At 45.0% G+C, this 19,697-nt stretch overlaps 1 protein-coding gene across 1 annotated transcript in view; it reads right to left on the bottom strand.

Annotated features, from left to right (window-relative positions):
- CERS3 (ceramide synthase 3) overlaps positions 1 to 19,330 on the bottom strand; it is a 119,867-nt gene extending 100,537 nt beyond the window's left edge. Inside the window, exon 1 of the mRNA XM_018560258.1 lies at positions 19,252 to 19,330. The gene's annotated coding sequence lies outside the window, so the exon portion shown is untranslated. The remainder of the gene's footprint in view (positions 1 to 19,251) is intronic.
- Between the last annotated feature and the right edge of the window lie 367 nt (positions 19,331 to 19,697).

The raw sequence follows: 19,697 nt of genomic DNA, 5'->3' as shown, positions 1-19,697 counted from the left end.
TTTTTTATTGCTATGTCCCATTCGTATGAAAAATGAAAATTGTATACTTACTAGGAATGCACCGATGCCGGTTTTTCAGAATATGAGTACCCATATTTTCCTTTCGGTATTTGCCAATACTGAGTAGTGATACCGGTGCTTCCGCTGGCACGGAGCTGGCTTCCCGGTCAATCAGGAAACCGAGCGGCGAGTAATGACCCGCTTCCCGGCTTCTAGATTGGCCGGGAAGCCGGCTCCATGCTGATTGGCTGGAAACCTTCCTCTGACCGGAAGTTCCAGTATCGGGGAAGGTATCGGAGCATTTGGGTGAGTATGGGTACTCAAACTCGTCACCGATACTAGTATCGGTATCGGTGCATCCCAAATACTCACCTATCAGTAATTTTACTTTCCTGACACCAATACATAGCAGCATATGGGACCCTCTCATGGCTTTCACATTGAGCACTTGCAACAAGCAGGGGCAGATCCAGAGTCTAGTCTCGGAGGGGGGGGGGCACTGCCAGAAAATAAGCCCCCCCCATTTGGCTCTTCCACTGCTACTGTGCCACCCCTTTCCTCTCTCACTGTCACCAGTCAGCATGACCGGACTATCGGCCTTGCAATTTATGTTAACATTTTTTGGGGACAGATAGAGCTTTCTTTTGCAGGTATAGAATCACCACGGGGGAAGGGGTGTTATTTTTTTTACTATATAATGAAAAAAGTACCGTAAATGTAGAAAAAAAAAAAGTTTCCCTACGTTCTGTTATGAAACATTTATTATTACCCATATTTTTGGTAAAACATAAAAGGCGGGATCACGTCGGATAAATAGACACCAAACATGTCAAGCCTTAAAATTGTGTGCGCCCGCAAAAATCGCAAAAAAACGCAAACAGGCCCACAGGCGACACTTAAACCGCTTTTACTGCTCATCAGTTTAGTGTTATCAGTGATTAATGGCCCTAAAATTATTGCTCTCACTGCGACGTTTGCGGCGATATGTAACATGTGTGGCACAATAGGCGCAATCGTCGTTTTCGAACATAGGCGCACCGGACGCATATCTGCGTGTGTATGTGGGGGGCGGGGACTTAAAAAAATTGTTTTCTTTTTAAATTTTTTTATGCTTTATTTTTTTTAATGATTCTTTAATTTTTGTTTTACTTTTTTTTTTTTTTTACACACAGCTTTATTGCTATTACATGGGGGGGGGCTAAGAAGCCCCCCTATGTGATAGCCAATTTACATGACAGGTCCTCTTTATGGAGACATCAGGGGTCTCCAAGACCCCTAATGTCACCTAGGGACCCCCAGAGAAGCTGATGAAGCAGAGATCTGCTTCATCAGCTTCTGTAGCTGGAGAGTGACACTGAATGCAGGAAGTAATGTAATATACATCACTTCCTGCATTCGTGGACTGAGAGAAGATCAAAGGGAGACCGTATACTCCCTACTCAGCTAATACAAACAATTTCCGCCACTGGCAACGAGAATGGTTGCCTTGGGAGGCGTGTTTTGATCTATACTATAACTGGTCCTGTGAGATTGAGTGAGGGGTGGAGCTACCCCATTCGTATGCTGCCATGTATTGGCGTCAAGAAAAGAAAATTACCGATAGGTAGGTATACAATTTACACACACACACACACACACACACACACACACACACACAGGGCTGTCCCTACACTATATGCCGCCTGAGGCAATAGAGCGAGGGGGGAGTGGCAGTGGCGAATGCTGCTGATGGTGTTAGGGGGTGTAGGAGTGGCTGATGGTGCTGGTAAGGGGTGGGGTTGGCAGAGCAGCAGGTGCTGCTGTTGGGGGAGCACCTGTGGGGTAGATAGGCAGGGCAAAAAGTGCAACGGTCAATCTTGGTATCTCACAAGAGACCTCATCATTTAAGTAATCCTTAAGTCAGGACTATATTTCTCAGTAATGGACCCTTGCCTAGGGGGGCAGGATTAGAGGTGGGAGCACCAAGCCTTACCATTTACAGACTGTAATAACATTACAGTATGATTCTCTCTATTGGCCACATCTGAGCACATATGGCTGAATTCAACAGGAGAACTGGAGAGGTGCAGACTCTTGAGGAGTCAGAAGTCTCTTTCTAGTTCAGGAAACATGTACCCACCTCTTTTTTTCCTTGTTTGGTGGTCTGCATAGCTGAAAAGTTGATCTGAATGAAAATCAGACAGCATAATGCCTTCAGCAGTGCATTTTAGAATTAGGAATTACTAACGTTAATTACAAGGTACAAGGGTGGAGCTTGTACAAATAGGCGTCATCGTTCAGGAGTGCCTAGAGCAGTATGTCAGTAGTACAGCAGCTAGAGAAGATCTTTCCATGTACTTGACAAATCTGCTTACGTTACCCTGAACCGTGCATGTTTATGTCTTGATTGTTCTAAGAAAAGATTTTGGAGTTTGGTGGTCGAAGCTTCTGACTACAGTCTAATGTCTCTAAGTGTATTAAAGGATAGGTGCACTTTAAAACAAAGGCAGAGATGAATACTTGCCGAGTTCCAATGGCCCTGATCTCAGTTGTTTGTTGACATCCTGCGGCGGGTGTCTCTGTTTTCCGACCCCACCTGCACAAGACATCCCCATTGACTTCTACGGGGCCCTGTTCCCAGCTGGGAAACGGTGGTAAATGAGCCCCATACATGTCAATGGGGATTTACAGCGCAAGGGCAGCCAGGAGAAGGAGACATCTGCTGCAGGATGTCATGAAACAACGAAAGTTGGGCCCGTCAGAACTCAGTAAATATTCATATCTGCACAGAGAGAGCCATTTGAAGTGCACTTATCCTTTAAAGCCCAGTTGAAGAGACAATGCTCACTCTGCCTGTGCAGCGTTGTAGAATGGACACTTAGGTGGGGTGTCGGACTGCTGTGCTCTGTGTCAGAGCAGCGGTCAGGCTCTCCAGCATGCTGCCACCGCAGTGCACTTTTTATGATACACGGTGCTTAAAAGGAGAACTATGAGGCGAGTGCTTTTCACTCACCTCATAGTTCTAGCCGACCTGTGACAATGAGACTGTCACAGGTCGTTGCGGCGTCTCAGTATACCGCGAGCTGTAGCTCGCGGTATACTGAGCTTAGGGTAACGGGAGGACGCTAGTTTGTGTCCTCCCGTTACCCTAAGGAGAACTATGGGGAAAAACACTGACCCCATAGTTCTCCTTTAAGCGAATTAATGTAATTCAGTTTGGGTTTACATCTACTTTAAGTAAGCCCCATTTGTGTGTAAAGTGAAACTTCACCTTTTGTAGCAGAAGAGGCATACTGTGCCTTTTGTGCAATATAAACCTTTTTTTTCCTTTCTGCAAACATCGTTAGAATGTACACTGAGCTGTGCAGCTCTGTGTACAATCTTGGCATGCCTTGGTGCCAGGATAATGTATTTATAACAGGTATTTATACAGCGCAGACAATTTACACAGCGCTTTACACACTCACATCTGCCCCTGCCCTTCAGGAGCTTACAATCTAAGATCGCTATCTCACATGCACACAGGGCAGATTTAGAGAGGAGCCAGTTAACCTTCCAGCATGTCTTTGGAGTGTGTGAGGAAATCAGAGCACCCGGAGGAAACCCATGCAAGCACAGGGAGAACATGCAAACTCCGTACAGAACCACTATGCCCAGGGCCGGATTTATTCCCCCTGCCGCCCCAAGGCCAGTGGCCTGCGGACACCTTACACCGGTGCCCGCAACTTCCCCACAAAGTCACCGCTGCCGCCCCTCTGCGCTCAGCCTCCCCAAGGCCGGGCCTCGGTGGCCTTGTGGGAAATCCGGGCCTGACTATGCCACGGTGCTAGCCAACTCCCATGTGCATACACAAGAGTTATGTCATCCTAGGCCAGCCATTCAAGGTGACTGAAAATGCCAAACCCAGAAGACATGGTTATAGCATGTCTGGAGGAGAGGTGAGTATAGCGCCAATGTTCCGCCATTCGTCCACTGGTATGTTTACCTTACATGCTCTTTTCTCTCCCCAACAGGTTTCATTTTTACAATAACACATTTATAGTAATAACAAAACAGAAACACAGAGCAATAAGTCCCCGTTCATACCAGGGCATTTGTAGCTCGTATTTGTCAGCACGGAAAATCTCCGCACAAGAAATCCTATTGTTTTCTTTAGTCCCCGTACACGTCTCTACACATCGTCGCACTGAGAAAAAAGCCGGTCGCTGCAAAAAATTACCCAAGCTTCTTTTTTGGGCAGATCAGCACAATGAGGAATAGAGAAAAAGGGTCACATTGCGCTGATCTCCCCAAAACATGGCGCATACTTGCAGGCGTGTGCGGAACTTTTCCCTGCTGACAAATACGAGTTACAAACTCCGGCGGTGTGAACGAGGACTTAAATACATTTTCTAGTTGGAAAGATTTTGATTCTGTGTCCCTGTCGGGGAGATTTGCTAATCTACCGGTCTTTGTAAAAGGATGAAAACATAAAAAAAGAAACATTTTTGCTGAAGACAAAAATTTCTCCATCAAAATTATTTGTCACTGTTTTGGTAATTCCCTAAAAAAATTGGGCTTACGGTAAAATGTTTGGTAGCTATTAGCTCGGGATGTTTTTATGCATTGCCACAACAGCAGTGAAGTGTCCGTTACAGGCAGCATTTCAAATCTCATGATTAATGCTGTGTTACCCAATAGCTGTTGTAATTATGTAGCCCAGCAGTAGCTACAGGATACTACATGCTGTGGTTTTATACACAATTGCTATCAATATGGAAAAGGAAAATCTGTTGTGCGCTCGTTGTAATCAGGCCCAGGCTGCTTTCCTACTAAACAAACTGCCAAAGGCCTCTGTACAGGCTCCACACGGTGTCCTTCCTCCAACCAGTTTTGTAGTGAGGTCAAGCAAGAATATCTCTGATATGAAGAGATAATGTAGTAATATTACATGGCTACTACATACATAGGCTATCAGGCATGCCAGAGCAAACAGTGCAGAATTGAGTAGGATAACTCCATAAAGGGCCATCAAGTTCTGCTGAGCTTTGCACTTCCCTAATTGAAAAATATGTAGCAGTATTTTGGGCAGTAAAGGAGACTTGTAGTAAGAGAATATGGAGGCCGATGTTGCTGACCTCTCCTTACTAAATGCAAGAGAAAAACGTTTGTGTTTTGGAAATACAGCACTTTAGTAAATTTGGTCCAAAGTATGAAGGAAATGATGTGCAGTTACCAGAAGAAATGACCTGTTAGGATTCTGCAGTCTGGCAGATACTGTATGTGCAACAGCTGTACAGCCGTCCTGAGTTGGTTTTCCCTCAGGGACCATAAATGGTACCTATCGTAAGAAAAGTATACAGCTATAGCTATATTTTCCAACTCTCATTCTCTGCCTCCAATAATTACTAAGTTGTGAGATCATTTGGTGCATATTGGTTCTAGGTCAGTGCTTCATAGCAGCATTTCTCCACCTTTTTTCAGTCACAGCACCCTTTAAGGCCCAGTTCATACACGTTAACATATGTCATGTTCATGCACGCTTTTGCAACCATTGGCCCAATGTGTGACCCCTCTAAAATACATACCAGACCCTTATCCCAGATAGAGGCTGCTCTGGATTTTAAGGTGGACCCCATGCAAAAACACACAAAAAAGGGTTCCTCCCTTCACATCAGAGCCCCTCCTTCAAATCAAAAGCTCAGTTTTACATCAGGGCCCCCCTTACATAAGTAGCCCCCCTCACACTAAGAGTTCTCCTGCACATCAGAGTTCCTACTTCAAATCACAAGCCCCCCTTCACATCAAGAGTCCTCTTTACATCAGAAGCCCCCTTCACATCAGAAGCCTTCCTGCACCATAGGAAAGGCGCTACACTGCGGAAATGTCAAGGCACCCCTGAGGAAGGCAGAAGGCACACTGGTTGAGAAAGGTTGCCTCAAGGTATTGGAGACAAAGGATCAGCACGGAAGCCAGGCAACATTTCAAGAGTGAAAACCTATATGTTAGATTATTTCTCCTTTAAAGTGACTTCATGTTTTAAAATGCTCTCCCTGTAAAGGAGAGAACTAATCCTTACCTGTCCCACTGTCCATGTCTATGCTTTCTTGAAGAGCTAAACTTGCCAAAGAATCTTCAGCATTTAGCACTTTTGGAAGCTCTGTCCCTGCTGGGTCCTGTAATAATGTAGGGTCCGACAGAAGGAATCCTGGTGGTGTGTGTGTGGGGGTTACACTCCAGGGCCCACCCACTACAGTGAGTGGCGATGCACTTAACTCACCATTCGCAAGAACTACAGTGAGGAATGTACAAAACCGGCTGCCGGGTGTATAACACGCATAACTGCAACTGGTCTTATGAACCAGCTATAAAGGGGGCAAAGTGGTAAGCACCTTTTTATAATAATAAAATTTCTGCCCGAAGATCTGATTTTAGTATGGAAAGCTTGAACTGTCAATGTTATTTGAGGGTCTACAGCTGGAAAGAAATAAAGCATGTGAATGAAAAAAAAAAATCAGATACAGAGTGTGGCTTCACATAGGAGCTGTATTATTCACAAGGCAACCTATGAAGACAAGGGTCCCTTGGAAGTCAAGAGTACTCAGGTGTGAATCAGGGCTAAAGGTTCTACCTGAGCGTTATGTACCTTGAAGCTCAATGCTACAAAACACTCAACAAACAAAGTCCCATGCATTTAAAGTGTCCCTGTTCACACATGAGTGCTCAGGAGCCTGTAGCTCGATGCCTAATGCTCGAAAAAGGTACACAAGCTACTTTTGAAGCAGAATGGGCATTTTTGACCCCATCATCTTTAATGTAAGTAGAATATTCTTGAAAATTAGCATTTTTCAAGGCTAACCAATAATTTCCTTCCCCTAGTTCCTAGCTTTCCATTGGGTAAAACAAAAATACTCAAGTCTGAATACACATGAAAAGACAGTGTCGGGGGAAAAGATTGGGAAAGGGCAAAGCTGCAACCTTGCCTAAGGCCCAATCTGTCTTAATCCGTCTCTGCACCGCATTATGCATGCCGTCCTTTTTTTATCTTATAAAAATGAGCCATCAGTAAAGAATACATTATTTATCACTCTAAAAGATTCTGAAACAGAACCTCCAGTGATACTGATGAAAGCAAAGCAATTTATAACCTGTTCTAAAAATAATTTCACAAAAAGTAAACTTCCTTCTGCTTTAGAGATGTGTAATGATGATGTGTATGTGCAGAGTCTATAACAATGGCTAGATGGCTGCTTCTTAATGTCCCCTCTAATCTGGGAGATGACGTTACAATTCATTGTGAAATGGACACTAACACTACAGATGTCTCCAGAAACCACACAACGTTGGAGTACTTAGCTCGGACAGCTAACACTTGTGATGTAGTCATGACTCCAGATCCACAAATGGAAAGATTATGATTATTTGAATCTAAATGGGCCTCATTCGATAAAGTTCCTGAAGCGGGAACAATTAGAGCTGCCCTAAAGCAACCAATCTGATTTATTTTGGACCTGCTCTACAAAAAATGGCACATGGACTTCAGGGACAACAAATATATTTATTTTAAACTGTTTTATAAGGAAGTCCAGTGAATCTTCAATGGGTTTAGTGTGTCATACTTTATATAGATCGCTGGTTTCCAGGGCTGATATCCCATCAGGTACACGGGATTTCCCTAAAGGTTTTTGAACCTATAAATGAGGAGAACATTAGGGTGATTGGTAAAGGGGTCCTTTGGACTTCTTTTCAGGAACCATACAGGGGTCTGTGCTGGGGGCTACAGGGGTCTGTGCTGCAGTAGCAATTAAAGTGGAAGTTCACCCTATAATTACTCATTGGACATTAGGGGTTGTTCCCACCATGTCCGAATCATGTCCAGACCAGAACAGTTTGTTCCTGGACTAAAAATCATCCCAATGTATCCCTATGGTATTTCTGGGCTCTGTTCACACCAGTGCAGTCCATTCCGGTCCAGACAAAAAACAAAATCTGCTTGTCTCATTTTCTCTGGTCTGGAATGCACTGGAACGCATGGGAACACATGCAAACACACTGCACTGCATCTGTAAGACCATTTTAAGCTAAAAACACACAAAAAACCCAGCTAAAAACCCAGCAAAAATGCGACTAAACCCAATGCACCGCGTTACAGATCTGACCAGGAAAATGGTGTGCACCTGGCCTAAACAGCCATGTAACACATATACCTTGATCAATGATCAGCACTATGTTTGGCTTCTGTCCACGTTTCAGTTATCCAGCAATCAGCATTGGAAAACTGCATGCTATTACCAGCAATTCATATTGTAGCTCAGCCCCCCTCATGCTATCTACCTGTTTGTACCCGCTTCCTCAGTGTCCTGATGGTGCCAAGCAGTTTGAAGTCAGACTTTGCAAATCACAGAAAGTAGACCGCTTGAGGAAGGCTGAGTAAAACCATGAGTGGCATGGTGTTGCCAGTATAGGCCGACAGATTTCCAATGATTGCCGGACAACCGGAACATGGACATAGTGCTGTGCATTGATCAGAGTACATGTGTTATATGACTGTTTATTGTTCATTGAGTTACTCCACTTCTACTTTAAAGATTTAACTGTTAAATTATAATGTTCTTGCTTCACAACCATACCACTGCTGTTAGGAGCTAGGCATTGTGTTTCAATCAGACGACGCTACTGGGTGGAAACCACAATTGCAGACACTATGTGCCTTTGAAGGTTACCTAACAGCATGGCACCATGCATAGTCTCTCCCTGTTCTGGAGAAGGTAATGCACATCACTGAGGTACAGGCTCCCCAAAATGGCAATTGTGGACATTTACTGACCACGCTTTGTTGTGCTTCGATTTGTGACAGAAGTGTTTACTCTTCAATACTCTACTCTAAACTAAATAAAAAGTTTTGGCTTTTTATTTTATTTTTCAGGTATTTAGTGCTAACAATTTGCACAGTTCTTTACATATTGTACAGTTACATCAGTCTCTGGCCTCGAGGGGCTTACAATCTAAGGTCCCTACTTTACATGCATACATACATACTAAGGCTGATTTAAACAGGAGACAAATAACCTACCAGCATGTCTTTGGAGTGTGGGAGGAAACCCACGCACGCACAGGATTAACATACAAACTCCATGCAAATAGTGTCCTAATTACATAGTTACATAGTATTTGAGGTTGAATAAACACACAGGTCCATCATATTGTGATTCAAGTTAAGGACCCCAGTGCTGCAAGGCAGGCTTTAGATATACTTTAAAAGCTAAATTCCAGGCACATATGGAAGAAAACGTAATGCAGCGCTGTACTCATTTGTATTTAAATGTAAGCAGTGTAAGTATCTGAATTGGACCTGGCATCAGCCTCTTGCGGGCCCTGTACAGCAGGGCTGGAGTGTAGAAAGGAACAGGGAACAGATCGGTTTATGTGCTGACAAGAGGCATGCTAATAGGAGGAGAATGCAGAGAGACAGAGACATCAGCTGTCATTTTGCTTTCTCCTATTTATTTTTGGCTGTAGGTTTGCCTTAAGAGTGGAAGAAGGATAACGCCAATGTACAGAAATCCCTTTTGAATCTTGTGTTTTCAAACATAAGAAAGTCAGTTTATAACCATCTGTGGACCATACTCACACACTAAACAGTGTGGCTAGCCCAATTTCCTTCTGGGCTATTGTATTCTGACAGTGGCAGTTTGGCTGCTGTCACTGTTCACCCAAAAATGTTCCAACCAGCTCCTTCAATTTTCTGACTGGAGAATGCTGGAAGGAAGGCTGCCAACAGGGCCACTCACAGTGCAAAGTTTGCCTGGCTCATCAAGAACCGGCCAAAATTCATACAGTGTATGGCTGGCTAAATGGTAAGTACTATCCGATGGTAGGTTAATCCTCCCATCATATGCTTATAGCATTTTTATAGTGTTTAGTGAGCAGTTGGTTAGACTTGAGTCATAAACTCTATGATAGCTGTCCCAAATGCTTTGAAAAATACCAGCAAACATTCAAATTGCCCTATGACATTATACTACAGCCATTCTATGTTGTAGTGAAAGCTTGTGGGAAGGAGGAATTAATGTGTGTGGTGAATCCTCTAGTGTCTAGAAGCTCTCTGTGAGTTTTGGCTGTAGCAGTCCTTCATTCATGATCCATGAAACTGTCCATGATCACCATGAAACTGCTGCTGGACAGAAAAAGATGTTTGAGGCAAAGGAGACTCCAGCAACATAAGTTCTGGCTGCCCCCATTACTGGGTTCCAGCTCCAGCCAAAGTCTGGGTTTTGGATTGTTCCTGGAATGATGTCAGTACCCAGAAATGTTCTGTAATTACACCCACATATTTGCTGAATTTGATTAGCTGCTACATATATTGATTGTGCTGCCATGTCTCCCCTCATCTTCTCCCCATAATGCAGGAAGAAGGAGGAAGTTTATAGGTCAAAACAAGGAGAGATGGGAAATCAGACTTTCCTAATGCCTACAAAACCCCCATCAAGTGTAATGTTCTTTTGTAGTATGTTATGCGCTTGCTATTTGGAGACAGGACACAGTAGACATGCGTGCTCCATCAAACTTAAAGCCAAACTGCAAGAAAAAATTAAATAAAATGAAAATGCTGGGTGTTGTGTGTGGAATGCCGCTGCAAAGTATGAAAATCTTACCTTGCAGTATGATATCTCATGCACACATAGGCGAGTGAGGGTGCAGCTCGAGCAGTGAAGTGTTGCGATCACACCACCCACCTCTCCTCAAATACAAGGCCTATTCACAAAATGCCTTGTATTTTTTTAAAGAATACAAGGCGTTCTGTGATTGGAGAGGCAGAGGAGGGGGCGGGGATGGGACATCATCTCCCCTCCCCCTACTATCACAGAATGCCTTGTATTCTTTGAGAAAAAGACAATTTTGTAAATTGGCAAGTATTGAGGAGTGGAGTGTGATGCAACTGGAGCAGTTAACTGCTCGAGTCTCACTTCCGGTTCCGGCACCCATGTGAGTAGCAGCAGGGAGACGGCGCTCCCGTTACGATGTCCTTTTCTTATAAAAAAACGGCTATCCACCCCACGAATACTCCCCTGCTGAGCCCGCAGAGTGTCCGGGGTGTATGGTGATGGACCGCTTCCTGTCATCGATGCGATCCAGATCCCGATCAATTAACCGCTCACGTGCCTCCAAGATGGCGGCGGCCCCAGCTATCTCCCCGCAATGCAGCATGTCTCCGGCCTCTGATGTGAGGGGCCTGGAAGAGGACAGTACCCATGCTCGGATAGCAGCTGCGGTGGCTAAACAGCTGAAGCCTACCATCACTGAAGCAGTGGAGGCAGCTGTTCAGCAAGGTATGAGTCAATTCAGGAAAGACCTGTCTGCACAGGCACGTGCACTTAAAGAGGCCGAACATCGCATCTCCTCACTGGAGGATGACTTACTAGAGGCTCAATCAAAGTTACTCACCTGTGACACTTCCTCCAGGGTGATGCAGGACAAAATAGATGACCTTGAGAATCGCTCTCGCCGCAACAACCTGCGGTTAGTGGGTCTCCCTGAATCGTATAAGCCTAACGAACTGCTCACGCTATGCTCATCTACTATCCCGGAGTTGCTAGGGGTTACGGCAGCATGTACGGCTGAGAGGGCCCACCGACTGGGGCAGCCAAAAGAAACCGCTAAGGCACCTAGACCGGTCATTGTGCGGTATCTCAATTACGCCGACAGACTCCAAATTCTACAAAAATATAGAGCTGCTGGATCTCTTACAGTTGATGGGAATAAAGTTCTGCTATTTGCGGACTACTCGGCGGAAGTGGCGAAACAGAGGAAAGCTTTCAGTGAAGTATGCTCCAACTTGTATCGCCAGCGAATCAAATTCACACTGGCTTATGCGGCTGTCTTATATCTTACCACAGCTGACGGTCAGCGGATACCTTTTGTTTTTTGTCTTTTTCTGTACAGGACGGCATGTAATGGGATCTGAAGCGCACATCCCGTTATGCGTCCATAGGGAAATGGCAAAGTCAGTAATGTATATGTTTTATTTTTCTTTTACTGTACCTGTTGTATGGTTTTCATGCACTGTTTATGTTTTCTCACGTTTTGGTTGCACTATGATCAGAATAATGTCTCACCTACTGATGGTCTATGTCTCGCTGTGCCACTTCGGGTGGCCCGTTACCTACTCTTTGTCATGCCTTCTTGCGTTTGCTTGGTCGAGCTTCTGGGGGGGACCTTCTCATTACCGTCTTTGGGACGCACTATTCACACCTTCTAAACCCTTGCATTACTACCCTTGACCCCTCTAGTATACATTCATGAAAATAATCTTGTGGAATGTTAAGGGTCTCCGCTCCCCCCAGAAGCGGACCAAGGTACTGCGCCACTTGAAACGCCTGCGGGCGGATGTGGCCCTGCTGCAGGAAACGCATCTCAGGGACGAGGATATCTTTCGGATGAAACGCCTATGGGTGGGGGAAGTGTTCTGCTCGCCATCCCAGGGCCGCAAAGCTGGCGTCCTAATATTGCTTCGTAGAAACCTTGCCTACTCAGTGTTAGGGGTAGACAGAGATAAGGAAGGTCGCTTACTGTCTGTCACCTTGAAATGCGAACATACGCACGTTACTGTAACAAATGTTTACTTTCCCAACTCACCCACCCAGGCAGATTTCCAAACCCTTGCTGGCTGGATTACTAAATTTGAACCATCCCATCATTTAATTGGGGGGGGACTTTAACTCAACAATGTCCACGTTGGAGGACAGAAAGTGGATCTCCGGGACCATTCCCAAGAGCAGGCGGTCCGGTTCTGGCAGACAGTCGGTATTGGCTTCTACGATGGAGGCTCTCCGTCTCAGGGATGTTTGGAGGCTGACGCATCCTCTAGAATCGGAGTTTACACACATCTGCCTTGTGCACGATTGTCTGTCACGACTGGACTACTTCTTCTGTTCGGACGCGATGTTGCCAAGCATGAGGGGTCCTGAGATTCATGACCTGGTGATCTTGTATCATGCCCCGATTTCATTGGTGGTGAGCCACGCGCCGCGGGTGGAGAACATGATTCTGTGGCGATTCCCGTCTTTTCTGGCCTCCAACGAGGACTTCCAACACTTCCTTTGCTCTGCCTGGAGGGATTATGCCATGTGCAACGCGATACATACGACCGATCCTACCCTCTTCTGGGAGGCGGGCAAGGCCTGTATGCGGGGAAAGATTCTCTCTTATGTCTCAGCGCATCGGAAAAAGACCATGACGGCATATCAGGAGGCGAGTGCTCGTCTGCGGGCGGCACACGCCTCTTTGATAGCAGACCCATCCTTGGTTCACAAGCAGTACTGGGTGGGAGCCAAGCAGGAGTTTGACTTATGGGCACAAAGGCAGGAAAACATTAAATCTTCTTATGCTGGCCTTCGTCTCCATAAGTTTGGGAACAACACTGGGAAGCTACTTGCACGTTTGGCCCAAGGTAGTTACCGCCCTAACCCTATTCTAACTCTCCGTAGTCCCAAGGGTGAGCTCACCGCTGACCCAATTGCTATGAATAAAATATTGGAGTTTTTTTTTAGCTCTCTCTACAAGGAGGACCCCTTTGATGAGACAGTGGCCTTGAAGTTCCTAGCTAACAGCCAACTCCCAAGTTTGTCGCTGGAGCAACTGGATTTGTTTAACGCAGATATCTCCAAGGAGGAAATTCTAGGGGTAATCAAGTCCCTATCTGGCAGCAAGGCGCCTGGACCAGATGGCTATACAGCGGACCTCTATAAATTATTACAGGAGGATATACTAGACTCACTGCAGGCCCTTTATAATACAGTATGGGAGGGGGGTCCGTATCCGGCTACCGGTCAAGAGGCATACATACGATTGTTATTCAAGGAGGGAAGAGATCCGACCAATCCAGGATCCTATCGGCCAATATCATTGCTGAATCTTGATGTCAAAATTCTATCCAAGATTATAGCAAATCGATTGGCGGATATATTGCCCACATTAATACACCCTGCACAGGTTGGCTTTGTCAAAAGGTCGGACGGGGGTGTCAAACCTGCGAAAAGTGTTGTTAGCACTGGAAATAGCCCGTTCCGACCCGACAGCTACTTTGGCCATCATTGCGTTAGATACGGAAAAAGCATTTGACAACGTCAATTTGCAATGGATGTTCCGTGTGCTATCTGTGTTTGGATTCAGGGGCAGGATACTCTCTCTCCTACAGCGTATGTATGCCTCTCCGGTGGCGAGAATATTGACCCTAGGGGCTATATCCTCCTCCTTTGCTTTAGGCAAGGGGACGCGTCAAGGTTGCCCTTTGTCACCCCTATTGTTCAACCTGGCCCTAGAACCTCTAGCACGTCACGTCCTAGTTACACCTTCCCTCCAGGGTATAAGGGTGGGCAAGGAGGATCTGCGAATCGCTTTGTTCGCAGATGACGTTCTTTTGTTTACCTCACGGCCCAAGGAGGATGCATTAGCGGTACAGGAATTGTTCGCCCATTTTACTACATTTTCTGGCCTCAGAATCAATTTCACGAAGAGCGAGATTTTACCCCTCTCGGACACGAGGTGGGACTGGGATGAGCGAATGCTGCTCAGAGTGGCACAGCGAGACATTACGTATCTGGGACTCAAGGTGGGTAAAAAATCCTCCTCCCTTTATGGGCTAAATTACCCCCCACTGATTGATAAAATCATCAAGGAGTTGGAAGCCTGGGAGAATCTCCCATTATCACTCATCGGGAGGATACACTTGTTTAAAATGTCTAGCTTTGCCAAATTGTTGTATCCACTCCAAACTCTTCCCCTCCTGTTGAAGACTTCGGATATTGCCAAGATCACTAAAGCCATGACACGCTTTATATGGCATTCAAAGCGGCCTAGAATATCTATTAAAAAGTTATGGCTCCCGAAGAGTGAGGGCGGGGCTAACCTGCCTAATATAAAATTATACAATTACGCCTGCCTACTAAGACATGCTTTGGACTGGCTAAATGACGAGTCTGCATACTCCAATGCGCCCCTGGAAATGGCGTTTCTAGCCCCATGGGATATTAAAGCCATCCTCCACTGCAAGGTCTCAAATCTCCCCACGGGTGTTCAACATAATTTTTTATACAGGGACACGGTGGTGGCTTGGAGGGAGCTGCGGAAGGGTATTAAGCTCTCCCCATTTCTCTCCAGGCACAGTCCTATCATGCACAATCCCATGTTCCCCCAGGGCATGGAGTATATGGCGTTCCGCCTGTGGAAATCCAAAGGCTTACACTCCTGGAAGCAACTATTCCGGCCCGACACGTGGGCACCGTATACCGTCCAAGAACTGGTAACACGTTACCATCTGCCCTCGCATCACTTCCTACACTTCTTACAAGCCACTAAACATTGGCAAGAGATAACTAGAGATCCCAAGAAACTTTTTGCTGCATCCTTCCTGGACCTATTATTATCCTCTAGATCGTATTCGATATCTACTCTATATCCTAGACTTCAAACAGTATTCACACCACTGCTGACTAACTCCAATGTCAAAATTTGGGCCAGGGAGTTCGAGGATCCAGACCTGGTGGATAAGGCCCTACAGGGGTATAACAAGGTCAGGAAGGTGATCACTAGCGAAATATGGAGTGAGACCCAGTTTAAACTGCTGCACAGGGCTTATGTCCCGTATTTTGTGCCAGAGGGTACCTCTCCACACCAGCCTAAATCATCCAGCTGTCCGAAATGTGGCTGCGCCCATCCCACTTTGAAACACTGCCTATGGACTTGTACTCGGATTCAATATTTCTGGACGTTACTGCTGGCCTATATCGCACAAATTCTCTCTCGGGAACCCCGATTGGACCCTGCCCTATGTCTGTTCAGTCATTCAACTGTGCTACAAATGGATCTACACTGAATTATTACAAGGGGCTGGTGATTCTGGAGTCTGTGTCTGTTCTACCCTAGATGCGTAGGATCCCTATACCCTCTCTCCCAGAGAGAATATGTTAATAAAGTTCTTCAGCATCATACTTCTGGCCTGGATATCAGCTCTGTGGGTCACTAGAAGAGATCGGTTGATGCTGATGGTGCAGCTGGTTGCTAAAATCCCTAGACAGGCTACTGATGACCCGGGTTATTCTGATGGCTCCTTCTGCGGTGAACGCTACACCCTTACACTCTGTGAGTAACCAGCCTTATAGTTTTATAGTCTAGCCAGAGATAAAGAACAAACGCAAAACCACTACAAATATTACATTTAGTTGAGAACTTATATGCTTTTGCAAGTTATATGCGCTGCAATCAGCAGACATCTACATAGCTATTAATTGTTATCAGTTTGCACCAAACTGACAAGCTGCCAGAGAATGATCTGTCAGTTGGGTTTCAAGGTGCAACTTTATTTCCTTGTCCAAAAAGCCCTGTGTTTTTCTTTTTAATCTACTATATTTCACAACTTCAGATGGCATGTCTTTATACAGCACAACAGGAAACAGTAAAGTAAGTCAGTTCTCGGTTTAGCAGCCAACAGATCACTCGGCACTTGGCAATGAGATTTATTGACTTAATCGATAAGAACACTTGATGTGTGTAACTCTAATTCACCCACATATAATAAAATAAGATGTTTTTATTTTGTGAAATGGCCGTGTTGTTGTCTTTTAATTTAGTTGTTGTTTCAGACCTCACTATGTAGTTACTTTGGCCCTGCAAGTGATATCTGATCCCACAGAAACTGTTACTGGATGATGCTGTCCAAGACAATGGTTACATTGAGAAACAGATCAATCTCTATTAAAAGGAGCACTTTACTTAAGGTGGCCATAAATGCTGGAGAACGGCTCTAGATGCACAAGAGCTCTTGTTTAGGGTGAAGGTGGGTGGGGGAGTCATGGCATTGGAAACAACAGAGACTTGGAAAGATTATCCAACATTTTTTAGGCACCTTAATACTTTTGTGACCAGAGGTCATTCAAGCCAAGACAAATTTAGCAGTCTCAATTTGCGCCAGTTAAAAGAGAACTATAGGGTAAGTGTTTTCCCCCATAGTTCTCTTAAGGGTCACAGGAGGACATATACTAGCATCCTCCCGTGACCCAAAGCTCAGTATATCGCTAGCTACAGCTCCCGGTATACGAAGGCCTCTATGAGGCTGAGTGATTTTCACTCACCTCATAGTTCTCCTTTAACTTGACAATAACTGTATGACATATTTGTCAGTTTGAGTGAGGGGTCTAAGAACGTTCCCAGGTGCACAATTGTAGTTCTCTGCTGCAATGGTAATTGATTGTCTAATGGAACGGGGCGTCATGCTGGAGGACTTTGCAGTCACATTGCAGTCACTTTGTAGTCATGAGGGGGTGAACAAAATCTTAGCTTGTTTCCCTATTACTTGCTATTGTTTTATTGTACTCAAGTTTTGGCAGCCTGCCAGCCCTCTAATGTAAACATATTGCAAGTGTTTTTAGTTTGTTAAAAACTGACTTTAGAGTGTTTGTAGTGATCCCTGAAGATCTTTGAAAATGAATTGCTTCACAGTATAAATAGTTAGAAAAGTCAGTGGTGTGTTGATTTGAAGCTCCTTTACTGCTTTTTTAGGAATATGTTAATAATGTTCATAGTTTAGACACAGAGGCATTTTGATTATGGGCCCACTTTAACAGCATTGCAGATAAAGGTGAAGAATTCACAAGCTGCTTTCACCTGCATTATTTGCCAAATCCACTTCTCTGCATCCAGGCACCCCTGGTACCAAGCATACACTGTTACAAAGGCTTGACTTCTCGACTTCTCGACTTCTCAACCTTTCTAGCTCTAGGCCTACGCCCCACCCCCAGTTTCCAATGAGATGGAGCTTACTGAACAGTGGGATGCCAGAGAAGGCATCATCGTGAAGTGGAGAAAATCAGTGGCAGCATGTTTCGAAGACTGGGGGTTCTTCAGGCACACAGGGGTAGATTTGAAAAATCTCAAAGTAGCTGAAGGCAGTTTACTGTTATGTCTAATTTTAGATTATAAAAAGTTAGGAAGAACTGACAGTTCCACCATTAAGAATTCCAACCATGTGTGTATGCTTAAAATCAGCAGCAGGAATGATAAACCTCTTCTTTTCAAATATCATGTATAGTATCTATAGACATGACATGAAGATCGGCTAGGTAATGTGGTGATATTATGACAATGGGAACCCTCCTCAACCCCCTTAGCTGGACACTAACAGCTAAAAGAGGCCTGGGCATTTTACGGCCCCCCGTTACTCATAGCCTAGCACTGTCCCCCCTCCTTTTTTAGTCATTGGTTGCTAGGACTGCCGGTGTCCTAGCAACTAAAGACGTCAGGTGTCCACCTCCTTTGCAGTCATTGGCTGCTAGGACTGTTGGTGGTCCTAGCAACCAGTGATGTCAAATGTGTTCCTGTGTTCCCCACCCAGCATTACAAGAGGACAGAAGAGTATCCTCTTCCACCTCCTGGCTCCCACCTCTGGCCTACTAATAAAGTAGTGAAGCAAGGTATGTGGGGACAAAAATATAAAAGGAGTACTCTAAAGGATCAAAGAAGTAAGGGGCACTCCACAACAGTCCAAGTTTTACATGTGGCCCCTTGAGAAAATGAATTACCCACCCCTGAGATAAAACAAGCAATTTACTACTACACGCAATGCAGAGGTGCTGTCACAACCCCAAAGACTCTCAGGCTCATAAGGTTACAAAAGTTCCCAGTATGTTGTAGGTAGCTTACTGCTGTCCATGTGATTTCCCCAAACCTCATTACGAATCATCACAACTCTGCCTGATGACCACCAGCTATAAATACTGGGCAGTTTTTAGTAAATATAAGCAAGGTTCCTAAAGACTGAATAAGCCTTTTTTACAGTCCACAGGTCGGTGAAACTAAGATGTTCACAGTGGTCAAAGTTCAAGTTAAAATGTAGGTTAGCAAACTGTGACCGTGGTAGCTGAGCCAGCACTGTGGGATTGTGTAATCCATCCAGCCAGTACAGGCAGAGACTGAGTGGGTTGCGATAGAAACCTTTCACATACAATATGAGATTTATTCCACCACATTCAGCAGGAGAAGCAGTGCCAGGACTCAAAGGTGTACTTCTATCCCTGCACGCCAGGATCTGCAGAAGTGCAAAGACAAAAAGGAGCACTCCTTAGTAACATCAGTGAAACCTGGGCTGGTTTTTCAGCAGAGGTGGTGCTGGCACATACACTAGGAAATAAAGTAGTGTTAAATTAAGGCCAAGGATAAAATAATACCTTCTGTTTCCCAGCAGGGAAAATCTGCTGCTAACAAAACAGAGAATTGTATTGGACAGAAGAAATGACTTACTTTTTTCCTTCATGAGCAACTTTCTCCTCTCAGCAGCTTTTCAGCTCTGCAACATAAGCGGAGAAGCACATTAGTGAAATGCTTTTTCTACACGAGCGACATGTCTGCAAATCAGTAACTCTGCTTGGTAACCACACGTTGTAGATGATTAAATTGTCAGGGAGGGGAATGTTATTGACAGAAGGGACAGGAGTAGCATCCACACAAAGACAAGCTGTTTGAAGGTCATATGGGTGTAGCTGGGACCTGGCTAAAAAAGATCTATATCAGTAAAATACAGAGAGACTTTAATCCAGGGGTAGCCAAACTCTGGCCCTCCAGCTGTGGTGGAACTACAAATCCCATGAGGCATTGCAAGATTCTCACAGCCACAGACATGACTCCCAGAGAGCAATGCATCATGGGATTTGTAGTTTCACCACAGCAGGAGGGCCGGAGTTTGGCTA

This window comes from Nanorana parkeri, unplaced genomic scaffold, assembly GCF_000935625.1.
Source record: "Nanorana parkeri isolate BGI_ZX_2015 unplaced genomic scaffold, ASM93562v1 scaffold443, whole genome shotgun sequence".
Taxonomy (NCBI): Eukaryota; Metazoa; Chordata; class Amphibia; order Anura; family Dicroglossidae; genus Nanorana; species Nanorana parkeri.
This window is presented reverse-complemented; position numbering and strand designations above follow the sequence as displayed.